The sequence below is a fragment of the Rhea americana genome, unplaced genomic scaffold, assembly GCF_003343005.1.
Source record: "Rhea americana isolate MKP2758 unplaced genomic scaffold, rheAme1 scaffold_177, whole genome shotgun sequence".
In the NCBI taxonomy this organism is placed as follows: domain Eukaryota; kingdom Metazoa; phylum Chordata; class Aves; order Rheiformes; family Rheidae; genus Rhea; species Rhea americana.
The window spans coordinates 1,455,161-1,469,213 of NW_028185894.1; the positions used below are offsets into that span (position 1 = coordinate 1,455,161).

Here is a 14,053-nt window from a genome sequence, read left to right on the forward strand (position 1 = left end):
GGTCTCTTCCAACCTTACCCATTCTGTGATTCTGTGAAGTAATGTTGAGCAAGTAAGAAAAAGGTGTTTCTTGGGTAGGAGCCTTCCCTAATTGTGTTTCTTCTATTTTTTTCTATTTAAACAGTGTTTCCTCTTTGTTGTCTCCCTGAATCCAAAAGGTCCCAGCACTCATTGGCCTCTCTGCTCTCAGTGATATCCCTTGATACTCAGAGAAAGGCAGAAATAGCTAAAAATAGTGAAACTATCCTCTACTCAGCCCCCTCAGAAAATATTTTTATAAACTCAGGAGCAAGCAAGAAAGCCTGAAAAGGAAAGTAAGACATACCTCTCTGAATCTGAACAAACCTTAGGAAAGCATGGCTTAAGAAATAGCCTACATTTAACCTTTCCTTTTATATGAATCAATTTGCGTATCCAATGTAAAACACATGTCATAATCCATTCAGGTAATAGGAACAAGGGAAAATATCGCTCTGTGATCTTGCTACTTTGTCTGCACTCAGATGTGACCCTGGCAAATGATCAGAGACTTGCTTTACATTTTATTGGTCAGCAATATACATCAGCAAGGCTGCCAGGGAGCCGCTGTTTTTCCTTCTTATGTTTCTATACAGAGATATTATTATCTGGGTCACTGGGTATCTCTGAAACAACCCAAAATCTATTTTATATGGACTGCTTGTAAGTAGCAAAATGAATAGATTGGGCTAAGATGTTCCAGAGACTCACGATATTTGGGTCCTACACTCTTACAATGACGTATATGATAACTCTAAGAGGTGAGGGTGGAAACTAGGGAGCTGATTTTCTGGGGATGTGCACTATTTCAAGTTGGATGCTCAGGGTGCTAACGCTATCTGGCTTCAGTATCTAGCTAAAGAGCTGTGACCGTTGGAAGTCGGGTGCCTACATCATGGTAGAAATTGTCACTGATCACTTCTGCAAACCCTGTCCCACAGGTGAGACCAGAGCCTTGCTTTGCAGCCCCTTGTATGTGTTGTGACAACAGTATGAGAAGAATTTTGATACTTTGGCTGTATTAGGTGGCATTTTATCAGTGAATTCTCTTGTTGTAAGTTGAGGACAATTTCCAGTGTTACAGGTGAAAGTCTTTATGAAATGGTGGCTAACTACATCTAAGTCAGAGTTCTGTGGATTACAGATTTTTTTCCCCATGACTTGTACAGGGCTTATCAAAATAAAACCCAAACCATTTCTCATAGTGATTCACTATGGTACAATGAGTGAGAGCACATCTGCAGGTTAGTGCTGTCATCTTTATACAACTCGGCAAAACTGGACAGTGATGTGTGCATCAGTAAAAAACAAAACATCCCATTCTTCAGTGAGGTTTTGAGCTTTCCTTTCCTATGCGCCTTATGCTGTGTTCACTGCAGAGCTGATGTAACTGTACATCATGCCATACCTTGGAATTTGACTGTCCAAATGTAGCAAGCAAATTACTTTCAGAGTGTAGGCACTGTTTTCAGAGGCATATAATGGAACTGAAGAAAAGCTCTCTTGGCTTCTTTCAGAATACTCTAAGGGCATTTTTCAAGGATGCCTGTTTCCAACACTGTGAATCAGAACACTTATTAGAGAAACCATGGTCAGTATATTCATAACATGGGCAAAGCTGAAATGAACTTTGATATTTGCCCTTGACCCTGCCACTGAGTCATCACACTAACTTCAACCAATTACATAATGTTTTATTGATTCAATTTCTTACCTGTAAAATGTCAAGGACAGTTTCAAGGGCATGCTTTAATGCTTAATCTTTTAAGGATAAAATGTATGTGCCAAGTATTGCATGTTTATAATGAAATTGATCACAAAGTGGTTTTAAAATACTCTTGCCTACACAGAATTAGTTAAGAGTTTCCACGAGGAGAATATTCCGTAGGTCATGATTCTTGTTTTGGTTGTGGAACATACGGAAAAGTCATCATTGCTTATTCATCAATGCCGTAATTCACTGGAACAATTATAATTGGCTGGTACATTCTGTGTTTGGTCAGAGTGCTCATCCAGGATTATGCACCTTTTCTATAGTATAGGTTAATACAAAAGAAACATGTTTAATGGGCTGTTCAAAGTGAGAATCCATGCAAGATTGCTCAGAAAAGGCAATGTGTACTTCTTCACATGTTCAGAACAGGCCTGGAGTAGAAAAAACAGAATTCTAGCCTACCTTTCCAAGAATTCTTAATGTCAAGTGAAGCCTGGAGCTAGAAAAATATTTTAATACCAGTTAGCCTCTTTGGCTGGTATTTGGTTGGTATTTTACGGGGCATTAACATTTTTTTCCTATATTTATAGTAATTTTCTGTTGGTGCCAATTTAAATACATACTTCATTTTCTGATCTTTGCTATGCACTCCTGACTAGCTCCCTGTTCTTAGCCTTCCTTCACCCAGCCTGCATTTTTCAGGGCCTCTTTTTTACAGTTATTTTACCTCTTGATTTTTCACTAATTTGTTTTGCACAACATCTAGATCGTTTTCAAGTTATTGGTTTCATCTGTTCTTTTCCCTCCTTCTCTTTCTGTCCTTTAGTTACATATCATCACTTTTACTCATTTATAATGTTTTTTCTTACCAATTTTATTTTTGTCTTGTGGAATCCTTACTTATGCCATAACCTCTCCCATTTGCTATCTTTCTACTCTCTTTAAGGAAAATTAACTCAGGAGATAACAGGGAACTTCTGCCTCGTATGTTCCTCTCCCCAGAGGCCAGGATTGCTCCCCACAGTATAGACCTGACCTGTGGCTTGCTGATGTCCATTGCATAACCAAGTTCTCAAGGCCAGGTTTCAATCATTGAAGGAGAAGAAACAAATCTCATCTCAAGTGTAATCTTTTCTAATGATACAAGAACTAGCTTGAGACAGTCATCTCAGGTAATTAGTTGGTTAGTGATTGATGCAAGAGGGTAAAGGAAAACAAATGGAAATCAAGGGATGATTTAGAGGAGTAATAGCCAAGAATCACAGAATTACAGAATGGATAAGGTTGGAAGGGGCCTCTGGAGATCATCTAGTCCAATGCCTCTGCTCAAGCAGGGTCACCCAGAGCATCTTAGACAGGGTTGCATCCAGGCAGGCTTTGGATATCTCCAGAGAAGGAGACTCCACAGCCTCCACGGGCAACCTGCTCCAGTGCTCTGTTGCTCTCACAGTGAAGAAATTCCTCCTCATATTCAGACAGAACTTCCTGTGGTTCAGTTTTTACCCATTGCCTCTTGTCCTTTCGCATGGGACAACTGAAAAGAGTTTGTCCCCATCCCCTTGACACCCTCCCTTCAGGTACTTAGACAACATTGATAAGATCCCCCCTCAGTCTTCTCTTCTCCGGGCTAAACAGGCCCAGCACTTGAGATGAGGCCTCACCAGCTCTGAGCAGAGCGGCAGGATCACCTCCCTCGACCTGCTGGCAACACTCTTCCTAAAGCACCCCAGGACACCATTGGCCTTCTTGGCCACAAGGGCACATTGCTGGCTCGTGGTCAACTTGTTGTCCACCAGCACTCCCAGGTCCTTCTCTGCAGAGCTGCTTTCCAGCAGGTCAGTATCCAGCTTGTACTGGTGCATGGGGTTATTCCTCCCTAGGTGCAGGACTCTGCACTTGCCCTTGTTGAACCTCAGGAGGTTTCTCTCCATTCAGCTCTCCAGCCTGTCCAGGTCTCTCTAAATGGCAGCACAGCCCTCAGGTGTGTCAGCCACTCCTCCCAGCTTCGTCTCCTCAGCAAACAGGTTGCCATAACCTCTCTCATTTGGTCAGTGATGAAGAAGTTGAATAGGATGGGACCCAGTACTGAGCCCTGGGGAACTCCACCAGCCACAGTCCTCCAACTAGACTCCACGCCACTGATGACAACCCTCTGAGTTCTGCCTTTCAGACAGTTCTCAATCCACCTCACTGCCCTCTCTTCTAACCCATRCTTCCTGAACCTATCTAGGAGGATGTTATGGGAGACAGTGTCAAAAGCCTTGCTGATGTCAAGGTACACAACGTCCACTGCTCTCCCCTCATTTACCCAGCCAGTCGTGCTATCATAGAAGGCTATCGAATTGGTCAAGCAGAATTTCCCCCCTTGGTGAATCCATGCTGACTACTAGCTGTTGCCAAAGAAGTATTCATTTCCTTGTGTCCACATGGACATTTTTATTATAATTTCRTTAAGGTTTTGATGGAAACTACATTCATTTTGAGAAATTTTTGAAACTGAACCGCAAGCTAGTTTTTATTTTTACCTACTGAAATAGACAACTTTGCATCCCTAATCTTGTCTCCAAAGGGCCAGAACATTCAAATTYTTGTCCATTCACCAAACTCCATCTGTGCTTATATACCTAAACTACCTGTGTCCACTAGGTAACTTCTTTTATTTACATAAATTTAAGCACACCCAACCTTGAAACATTCAACCCAAAAGCTCACTGTAACTGGCTTTACAGCCTTCCTTTTAGCCATTGCACTGCACATCATTCTGTCTGTATGGAGGGCTTTGCAACTATGCAGAAGGCAGATACATCAGCACATTAAACACTCCAGTCTGAGACAATTTAAACATTAACCCTCCTGTTGTAGGGTCTAGACATGCCTAGCTCAGGTATCATCTCTTGTCATTGTATGATGTAAGATTACAGGGGAGAAGGCAGTCTGCCAGCTGGAGAACTGTGCCCATCCCTTGAGAGAACGGATGGGAGAGAAAGCTCTTCGCAGTACACAGCCCTGGTCAGCCAGACAGTACCACCACTATTGGTATTGTTTTTACTCCCTGCTGGACTAACTACAGTAGGGCTGACAGTTGCATGGGAGAGTTAGCATGAAATGTAAACAGCATGGAGCCCTTATACAACATCCTCACCAAGACTTGCCTAGTAGCTTCCAACCTGCATGCATACAACAATGCCTTGTGGCACGGGGGAGGAATATATGAAAGCCCCCTCCCTCTCTCTTAAAAATAATTTTAAAAAGGAAGGTAGGGTATTTGAGCCTAAATGAAGAACTCAGCAGGGACTGGTGAGCACAACAAACCCCAGGTGAGCTCCCCTTCCACTCATACCTTTTGAGAGGCAGGCAGCACATACCTGCATCTCCTTTGCTCTAAAGACATGCAGAAGCCCACAGTATGGCTGCTCCTGCTGAAGTTGCAGGCAGCTGGTTCTTCTGCCACACCAGCAAGGGTGTTCTGCAGGTCTGTATTTTGTTTGGGTGAATTTTGCTCCAAGTGAATTGGAAGTTGCAATTGTAGCTGTGATAGGATGTCCCCCCTACCCCGCTTTCTGGTAAATGTTTGATTTGTTACTTAAAAAAATACACTGGTAGCTCCATGTAGGCATGGGAACAGACTACAATAACAGCTTAGTGTGCTGTATTTGAGTGGTAACCAGGCTTTCAATTACTTAGAGCCTGACCCTACCCCAGACCAGCTGAGTTTGCATCTGCAAATAAGTAAGAGAAAACCCTCGTAGATTTTATCTAAGAGAAACTCTGTTGCGATTGCTGGTAGAATGAACTTATGCTGATAATAAGAAACTTGGTAATTAAGGACTCCTGAGGATGTTTATACAGAAATAGCTACATTGTCAGATGTGTCCCTTCAGATGCTCTGTATAGCAGGCATTATACTTTTGGAAATACAGAATCTGGGGTGATAGACAGTAGCTAGGGGTTATTTGAAGCATTTGGGGTGGATGAGAAGATGAAACAAGCTCTGGAATTTGCATAACAGATAATGCATTACAGAAATAACCATTAGTCCAAATTAAACCTGGGAGGCACAGATCTCAGAAGGCAGTTGCAATTTCAACCTTGCTGAATAATAGTTTATTTTATATGTTCTTTATAAATGAGATGGTTTATTAATCATTTACATTTATATTTAGATTGGCAATGAACATCTGCATTTATACTAATGGTGTACATGTAGTGTGCATCTTTAATGCTAGTCATTGCCTTAGAATTAAGGAAAGAATATTTTGAAAGGCAATAATGAAAGTTTCATTTGACAGAAAACTTGGAAAGAGCATACTGTTTCTGTTTCTTCCAGGATAAAAGTCCATGAGCAAAACAATGATTTTTTTATTATTTTTGTCATAGGAAAAGCAAAATATGACAGCTGAGAGTTTGTTAATAACAAAACACAGCTGACAAAATCCAGTTCTGATAAATCTATCATCAGCTAGCTAATTTGAGATGTAAGTCCCCTTACATACATATGTAACTTAGAATGGTCAAGAACAACAACAGAAAAAGTCCAGATTCTGAAACTTACAGGGTTACCCATCGCTAGCAATGATGATGATTAAAGATTCTAACGTTTGACTTCGATATGTCAGCGTATTATCCAATTGTCACAAATCATCAGTGTTTCTTGTAATTCTGGCCATCTGAAAACATGGAAAGATGCTCAAGGAATTCGTAATGATGGTTACTCCGTCTCAGTTCCATGTGGCCTAGGAAGCTGATCCATCATCAACAATGTTACAATAAGAAGGAAGGAAACTGCATTATAATTATATAAGGCAGAAACTATGTGAAAAGGGAAAACATTTCCTGTATTTAGAAAGAATGAAAGATCTGATGAACCTCTTTCTTTGTATAGCCATGTTCTCGGTAATACATGAAGCATTTTCAGAACTGCAGGAGTTGGAGTTTTATTGGCACCACTGCAAATGCACATACATGGACTCACTTGTAAATGTCAGTTCTTTTCTGGGAAATAGCCTACATCTGCAGATATTTTAAAGAGTACTGACAGAAGAAGGTTGTTGCTTAAAGCTTCTTCTACAATATGTAAGTGCCAAATCCTGAAATAAATATAGCAGGAGATAAAATCCTTTAATTGCTGATGATCCTCCTCTGTTGTTGAATTCAGGGAGGGGTGAACTTTCCCACAGCTTTAAGATGTACTGTGGAATAGAATTTGGGAGATTGGAGGGAATGCCTTTGTATCAGATTTGTATCAGATTCTGTGACAAGAATAGGGAGATGCTTTGTTTTTAGGATGTTAACGGTCATAAAGGATTAAAATTCACAAGTAATTAAAAAGAACCTTGTTGCGTCTGGTTCTGGTTGTAGGCACACACAGAAGTTGTCTGAGGAAATACTTCTTAGAGCATGTGTTTGCTAAAATATAACCTATGGCTGTGTTTTTGTTGACAGAGGAACTGCCCTTGAGAGGTATTGAGTGCCCCCTTGGACTTGAAGGATGTCCACAGGAATTTCCACTGTCTTCAGTAAGAGAAGAGAATACTGAGCACCAGGCAGGATGAAGTAAAGAAGAGCTGATTTACTGTACAAAAAGTAAGCCAATCCTGAGAACCATCTGTCGGGTTTTGTATTCCACTGTCTTGCAAGTCCTTATAAATTCAAAATGAGGTTCCATTGTTCCTTAGGTGAAATTTCTCAGGAATATGCCTTTCACCAAGCCTTAAATTAAATGTATCTTATGATAGGCCTATTGCATCCATATTAGGTTACTCTCTTGGCCTTGCATGTCTTCCTGATGGTACCAACTTTTCTTTTAATTGCTCTGTATATTCTGTATTAAAAAGTCATCAGAATGGAAGAAATGTAACCACAGTCAAAATCCATAGAAAAATGTTGATGCCTTACTTCCTTTAATTTCAACAGAGAAGCTGGTCAACTAAGTATCTTTGGATCCAGGCTTGTCTCGAGTTCTTTTCTAATTTCTTTCAGGTGATACCCTCTACAACATTCTAGGTCTTGGAAAATCATAATCTAATTTGTTTTTAAGGTTAGACAGGTTACTTGGAGGGAATGGACTGTTCAGAAGATGATGTTCTCAAGGGTCTGCAAGCCCTTAAAAAAAAAGTTTCTAATTAATAGCCTGTGTTAGCTGAAGTGCAGTGGTCTGGGGACAGAGAAGTAAAATTCCTGATTTTTACCCTTTCTACTCTTTTTACCCCATGTATTTAATACAGTAAGTATCACTGCTGACATTTGTAAAGTTATGCATATTGCTCTAGATATTGTAACACCTCCAGTGGGGAAACTTGCTGCATATCTGATCGTGTTCCTAGTCAAGGATGTGGATTGGCACCAACATAAATGCTGATACAAGTTCTCTCAAATGAAGTCACCTGACAGCAAATATTTCTTCTGTTTATGGAAGGAAATGAAGTTGAGGAAAGTGTTAGGATTTCTTAATCTAGGTTTGATTGTGTGTCTTCAAGAATCATCTCTTAGAAAGTATGGTGTATCAAGCACCAGACATAAAAGGCTTTAGGAGCTTGGTAGAGAGTATCACAGAACATGTTTTAAGTGCTGGCTGTTAGGCACTGAATGATGAACCATGTTTAGGCATTAATAAGAACACTTTAGTTGTGGCTAGTTAGGATGCAGTTAATTCACCAGTAATTCTATAGTGTACCTTTCACATGGTACCAAGCTGCTGGCATTCCAAAGGAGAAATGGGATTTCAGAAAGCCAATTTTATGTGGTTGACACCACAGTACTGTAAAAAGTTAGGCAGGACAAAAAAACCTCAAAAATCTTAGGCTGGTGAGAGAAACAAATACATAATTTTCCATTTGTTAGTTATTTGGGTTTTGTTGTTTAAATTATTAAGTCATGTATCAGAAGATGTTGTAATGCAGTGCTTCTTTAGTAGAGGATGGGAACTAGACACGGAGGTTGCAGATGGTCTTGACTGACCCCTTCAATTCTGCAAGCCAAGCCGGAAGGGTATATATCATGTCAGCTCTCACAAAGAGGTGGGAGGGCAGAACAAGAGGAGCACAGCAGAGGCTGAACAATGGTGTAGCAGAAGTTGAAATCAGGCACAGAGGGAGCAGAGTGAGCAGCTGTCTGGCACCGAAAGGAGTCAGTGTTGGTTTTCTTTTTTTGTCTGCCAGCCCGAACACCAAATGTCAAAGACTGTGAACGTAAGGGTTGTTATCTATGGCCGCTCCCATGTTCCTGTCTGAGTGTGCAAACAAATACTAAGTAAGAACAAATACTTGAGAACTGAAGGTGAACTAGTGATTCTTTGATAAGTATATGATGCTTTGCCTTGTAACAGTAGAGGGAGTGGAGGAAATGTTGCTGTCTGTCCTATGGTTTGGCCTCTCTTCACATTCCTCCCAGTCTGAGACAGAAAAAGACCAGGCTTGTAAACAGAAAGGAAAAGCTGCTTATGTGTATCATCCTTAGATAAAACAGAGGCTGTTCTCACTCCATTCCTGGCAGAAGACGCTTATGATTGTCCTCCACGTGACAGAGTTTAAACTGCATGTACATAAAAGGTTAGCACCTGATTTTGAAATGTAGGTAGCAATAAACAAGGTTATTCATGTGTAGTCATAGGAAGTCAAGATGTTTAATAAAGAGTCTCCAATGGAATGCTTAGGAGTAACATAACAGAATCCTTCACTTGAGCCTTTCAGGGAATTTAACAGTGGGCTGACAGTAATATATTGTATTGCTTCTCATGGGCTGTCATTTCCTCCTGAGATGTGACTCAGCCTGTGGGTGACTTTTCACCAGATTTTTTAAGGCACACGTTCTTCCACACAATATGAGGTTACTGAAAGCTGATCTCAGATGGATCTCCCAGGGGGTCTGATCTGATCTGGGAGATCAGATTAATCTCCCAGGGGGCCCAGGGTCTCCCAGACAGGCATTCCTGAAACTGAACTCGGATTACAGAATGGCTAATTTGAGAGCCCAGTTTCAGTTTAATAATAATAAATAAATTCAGTTTTGTCCTCGATGCTTCCAGTTTGTAACCTTGATGCTCAAGTGTAGACCTGAGTCCACCAACAGACCCAGTTGCCATGATCCTTTTTGGCACTTAAAAAAGAAATGGTAGTAAAGACCCATCACAGCTCAGCTGGAAACTGTTTCTCAGAGCTCCAAGGTATGCAGGTGTTAGAGTGCAACATACTCTGCCCAGCCAGTGGCAGATGCTGGCTGAGGAGGAATATGTCCTTTACATTTCRTCTAGGCTGCCATTTAAAACTCAACGGTAGCTGGCTGGTAACTGCAACCAGTGCTAGGATTATGCTGTGACCAGCTCAGAGGTTACAGAGCAAAAGCAGTGAGTTAGCAGACTGTGAACAAGGTGGATCAATTCACCTGCTTGGTTGAAAGAGAAGGTGGGTCAGTCCAGCTGCTCGGGGTTGGAGGCAATGCACTAAGAAGTGACAAACCTCTGCATTGCCTGAATGAGAAGAGAGCAAACTCTGTTTTCCTGTGTTTACACTTGATCACAGCACAGGGCAAAGTGTAGGACAGGCCTTTTGTGCACCCTGTTCTCTTGCCCAAACTCCTCAAAGGCCAGACGTGGTCTAACCTTTGTTCCGTGTCAGACATGGCTGGAGGGGAACCAAAGAGTGTTGGAGCTCTCTGGCGTCCTGCTGCCCCAGTTGTGCTGCTGGGGCCGGTGGGGATGTAAACAAGGGTGGGGAAGGGGAGAGCTTCCGCCAGCCGCTGATCTGCTCTCGGGAAAGCGGGAAGCCTGAGAGCCGAAAACATTACAACATTGTCTTTTGGAATTGACTGAATGTGAAAAATTATTGTCCTAATGATAAACATGAAATAAATATTGGCAGGACATGAATCCAGCTTCTCTGTGTAGACTTTCTTTTTGTAATTGTGAAAGCAGCTACAAATCACATTTTTCTTTATCACATCTTTAAAGCTTGTTATCTTGCACCCCTCTCTAGATTGCTGTATGGCAAAAGAAAGAGCTCTTAGAACTGTTTTTTGTAGAACTGTGGTAGACATGAATACCAAACAACTTCACAAAACCACTAAATATTTGGCAAGCCTCTAGTCTACTGTAATTTTAAAAAAATGCTCAAGACAAATGTTTATATTGAGGGGGGAAACATCCCCAGGATAAAGCTATCAATTAATGGATAATTTCAGCTTTCCTGTGTAACTGTTCTATAAGCTATACTTCATAAACAGTGAATACTATTCTAATTAAACTTTCTAAAACCTTAAAAAGCACTTGAATTGTAAGTGGCTGCTGCTCTGGCTCTTCTGGCATGTTACATACAGAACGTCTGGCCAATTCTCCAGTCTTCTCTCAGATATGTTAGTGATCCAAAATATTTTCACCAGACACCCTGAAGTGGAATCACAAGTTTGCCAATTTCCATTTCATGTATCTTCCTTAGAAAACTGAAAATTATAGCTCATGAGTACTGGTGATTTGATTGCTCAATGTCCAACTCACTATTAACAAAACAACAACAAAGATGCAGAAAATGATGTCCAGCCTCCACAAGTCGAAATTGCTTAGAAAAACAAAAGTTATTCTATTTCCAACTCAGAAGTTAGACCTGAGGGGACTGGTGCTCTTAAACCACTGATTAAGTACAGATCAAAAATTACCAATAGGTCTTCATCTGAAAAGTTAATACATTGTAACACTGACATTTTCCTGAACCTGCCTAGGTCTCCAAAGCAAAAAAGCAATTCTCAGTGTCTTTACACTGTGTAATTTTCAATTATCTCAGTTCTCTGTGTTCCAAGTCAGCACTTTTTTGAGAAACATATATGTCAGAAGAAAAGTTATCAACAAAGGGTTCATATTTTGATTTCCTTGGACTTCACAGCAAAATTTTGAATGCCGCTGAAACTGCCAAAAATGAAAAATACGTGTTATAGTATTACAGATGATAACATAGTCCAGTCTGGGTTTTTTCTTCTAACCAGTGCTGTAAGAGATTAAGCAATGTTTTTTTCACTAGGCCAGGAAGTCTAGGCAGAACTTCATTAAAATACAGCTGAATGACCTGTTACACGAACTGTGCTCTGCAAGGGAATATTTGGGAGTTTGGCAGTGTAACAGCCTACAGGTTCGTTCATTGTTCCCTAAAGCTGTAGCCAGTGGCTTGAACACCTCTTGTCTTCTGGAGAGGGATAGTCTTACCTAGATGCTAACTAGCCAAATAAAATGTCTATTTATCTTTGTGTGTGTGTGTGTGTGTGTGTGTATATATGCATACATATATATATATACACACATGTATCTTTTGTCTTTTATTTTCTGGGCAGCAGTGCAAAATGCTCCCCAGTGTGAAGCAGCAGGTAGACAGAGACAAGGCAAATGTTGACCCATGATCCCAGCCCATGCTTCCTAGTGAGTTTGTCCTTTTTGGTTGGGAAGTGGGGCTACGTGTTCAGGCCACCTCTTCCCCTTCCAGAAAATGTTCTGTATGGGAGGATTATGGAAAAAGAAGAGAGCTGTGATTTTAGTAGTGAAGCCCAGGAGATACACGATGCTATGGTAATCTGACTCGAGAGGATAAGGATCCTGCTGATATTGCTACAAACACTCCACAAAGCCAGCAAAGATTAGAGCTAGACTAGGTCCAGAACTCCAAGTATGAATGCCCTGAATTACAGGATATTTAGAACAAGATACAGATATGTGTCTGTATCCCAAGGCAGGATCATTTTAGGATCCAGTTCAGCTTTGCAGCACTGGGGTGTGAAGTGAGAGTTACTTGGAAGAATACCACAATCTAACTGAAGCCCAGAAGTTCCCTAACTCCAGGCTTTGGATGAAATATTCTTTTTAAACTCATGCTTTGAACCTGAAGATGCTGAAAATCTGATGTAGCTGTAGTCAGTGAGAGTTTGAGGAGCTGGGTCCTCTGAGGAATTACCTGCCAGGGAGACTAGCTGCTGCTAGCCACAGGTGATACAAGATGAAACAGCCATAGAGCAGACAGGTTCCCAAGGTCAGGACTGTGTGCTCCAGGGTCTGGCTTTCTGCGTGGTAGCAGCCTGGCTGCCTGTCATGTTCCTGAGCTCTTGCTGTTGCCCCMGTTGAGATTTTCCCAAAACCTGAAAACTTCATCTCCAGTGTTGCTCATTGTAGTATGGCTGCTTCTGGGGGCTACTTGCCACCAAGAAGCTCAGGCAGGAGTTGATAGGGAGCGTGTGGTGATTTCCATTGAATAATATCCACACGTGTCCTGAATATATGCATTACCTCATGAGTATTGTATCTGAAATGGAATAATAAAATAGGTATAATGGGTAGTGAGCAACAACAAGCCAGTGGGCGATCATCCGCAACTGTGAAAGACAGGTATCTTTTATAGTATTGTATATCAGTTTATAACTATCATCAGAGGGTTATAGTGATGGCTTACAGACAGGTTGTTAAAATAAGGGAACCCCGAAGGTTTCAATGCTGGGAATGTAGTATTTTTATTTGTGATTGGCGACAGTCTGCCTTGGTGCAGCAGCCTCTCCACTCTGTGCAGTGCAGAGCGGGAGGAGGCTGTGTTACTTCTCCCTGTGTCCTCCCAGCAAATGCTGCGTGCTCCTTAAAGGGCTTCAGCCCTTTCAGCCCAGCAGCTTTCACCAGAAGAAACAAGACATTACTTCAGAGTATCAGAAGCAGTTAGTGCCAAAACATGACTGAGAAAGAAGTAACACCCTCTGCTCAGAGCAAAAAGCAAGATGGATAWCCCTTGTCCAGCTCTGCCTTTTCTTCTGCCACTGTGAATTTCTGTGACGTGAATGCGTGCAAAGTTATGGAATCGTGAGCTAGASGTTCAGGTGATGCCAGGTGGCCCCGCCCTTTTCCAGGCCACTAAGTGGTGCTCGTGTAGACTGCCTCTTCGGCCCCGCCAGTCTGAGCTGCTGGTGTGTCCACCTCTTTGTGCAGCTGGAGATGACTCCACAGCTGTGACAGCAGGGCAGAGTCTTCCCGTGCTCTTACCCTGGCCATCTTCCAGGTGTGAGCCTCCTTCTCCTCATTTGACCAGCTAAGGCAGACAGGATCAGGCTGTCCAATAAAACACAGATTTTACGGAGGAACATTACAGTGTTACTGGCTCCAGTGAGCATTAACGCATCTCAGGAGGCTTCCATATAGGAAGACGTTTTCATAAGTAAAAATAACGAAGGGCTCCCCAAAATGGACTGTTCCCGCCGCCCCAAGTCGCAGGACAGGTAGCTTACCCGCCCTCCCAGGCAGGCCGCGCCGCTCGCCGCGGAGAGTGGCGCGGGCTGGGCCCGGCGGAGCGCCCGCGGCTGCCGGGCTCCGGC

General features: G+C 42.0%; 1 long non-coding RNA gene across 1 annotated transcript in view; it reads left to right on the top strand.

Annotated features, from left to right (window-relative positions):
• The window catches only part of LOC146597840 (uncharacterized), a 193,935-nt gene that overhangs the window by 95,483 nt on the left and 84,399 nt on the right, over nucleotides 1-14,053 (top strand). Inside the window, exon 2 of the long non-coding RNA XR_014895400.1 lies at nucleotides 7,175-7,315. This is a non-coding gene — a long non-coding RNA (uncharacterized LOC146597840). The remainder of the gene's footprint in view (nucleotides 1-7,174; nucleotides 7,316-14,053) is intronic.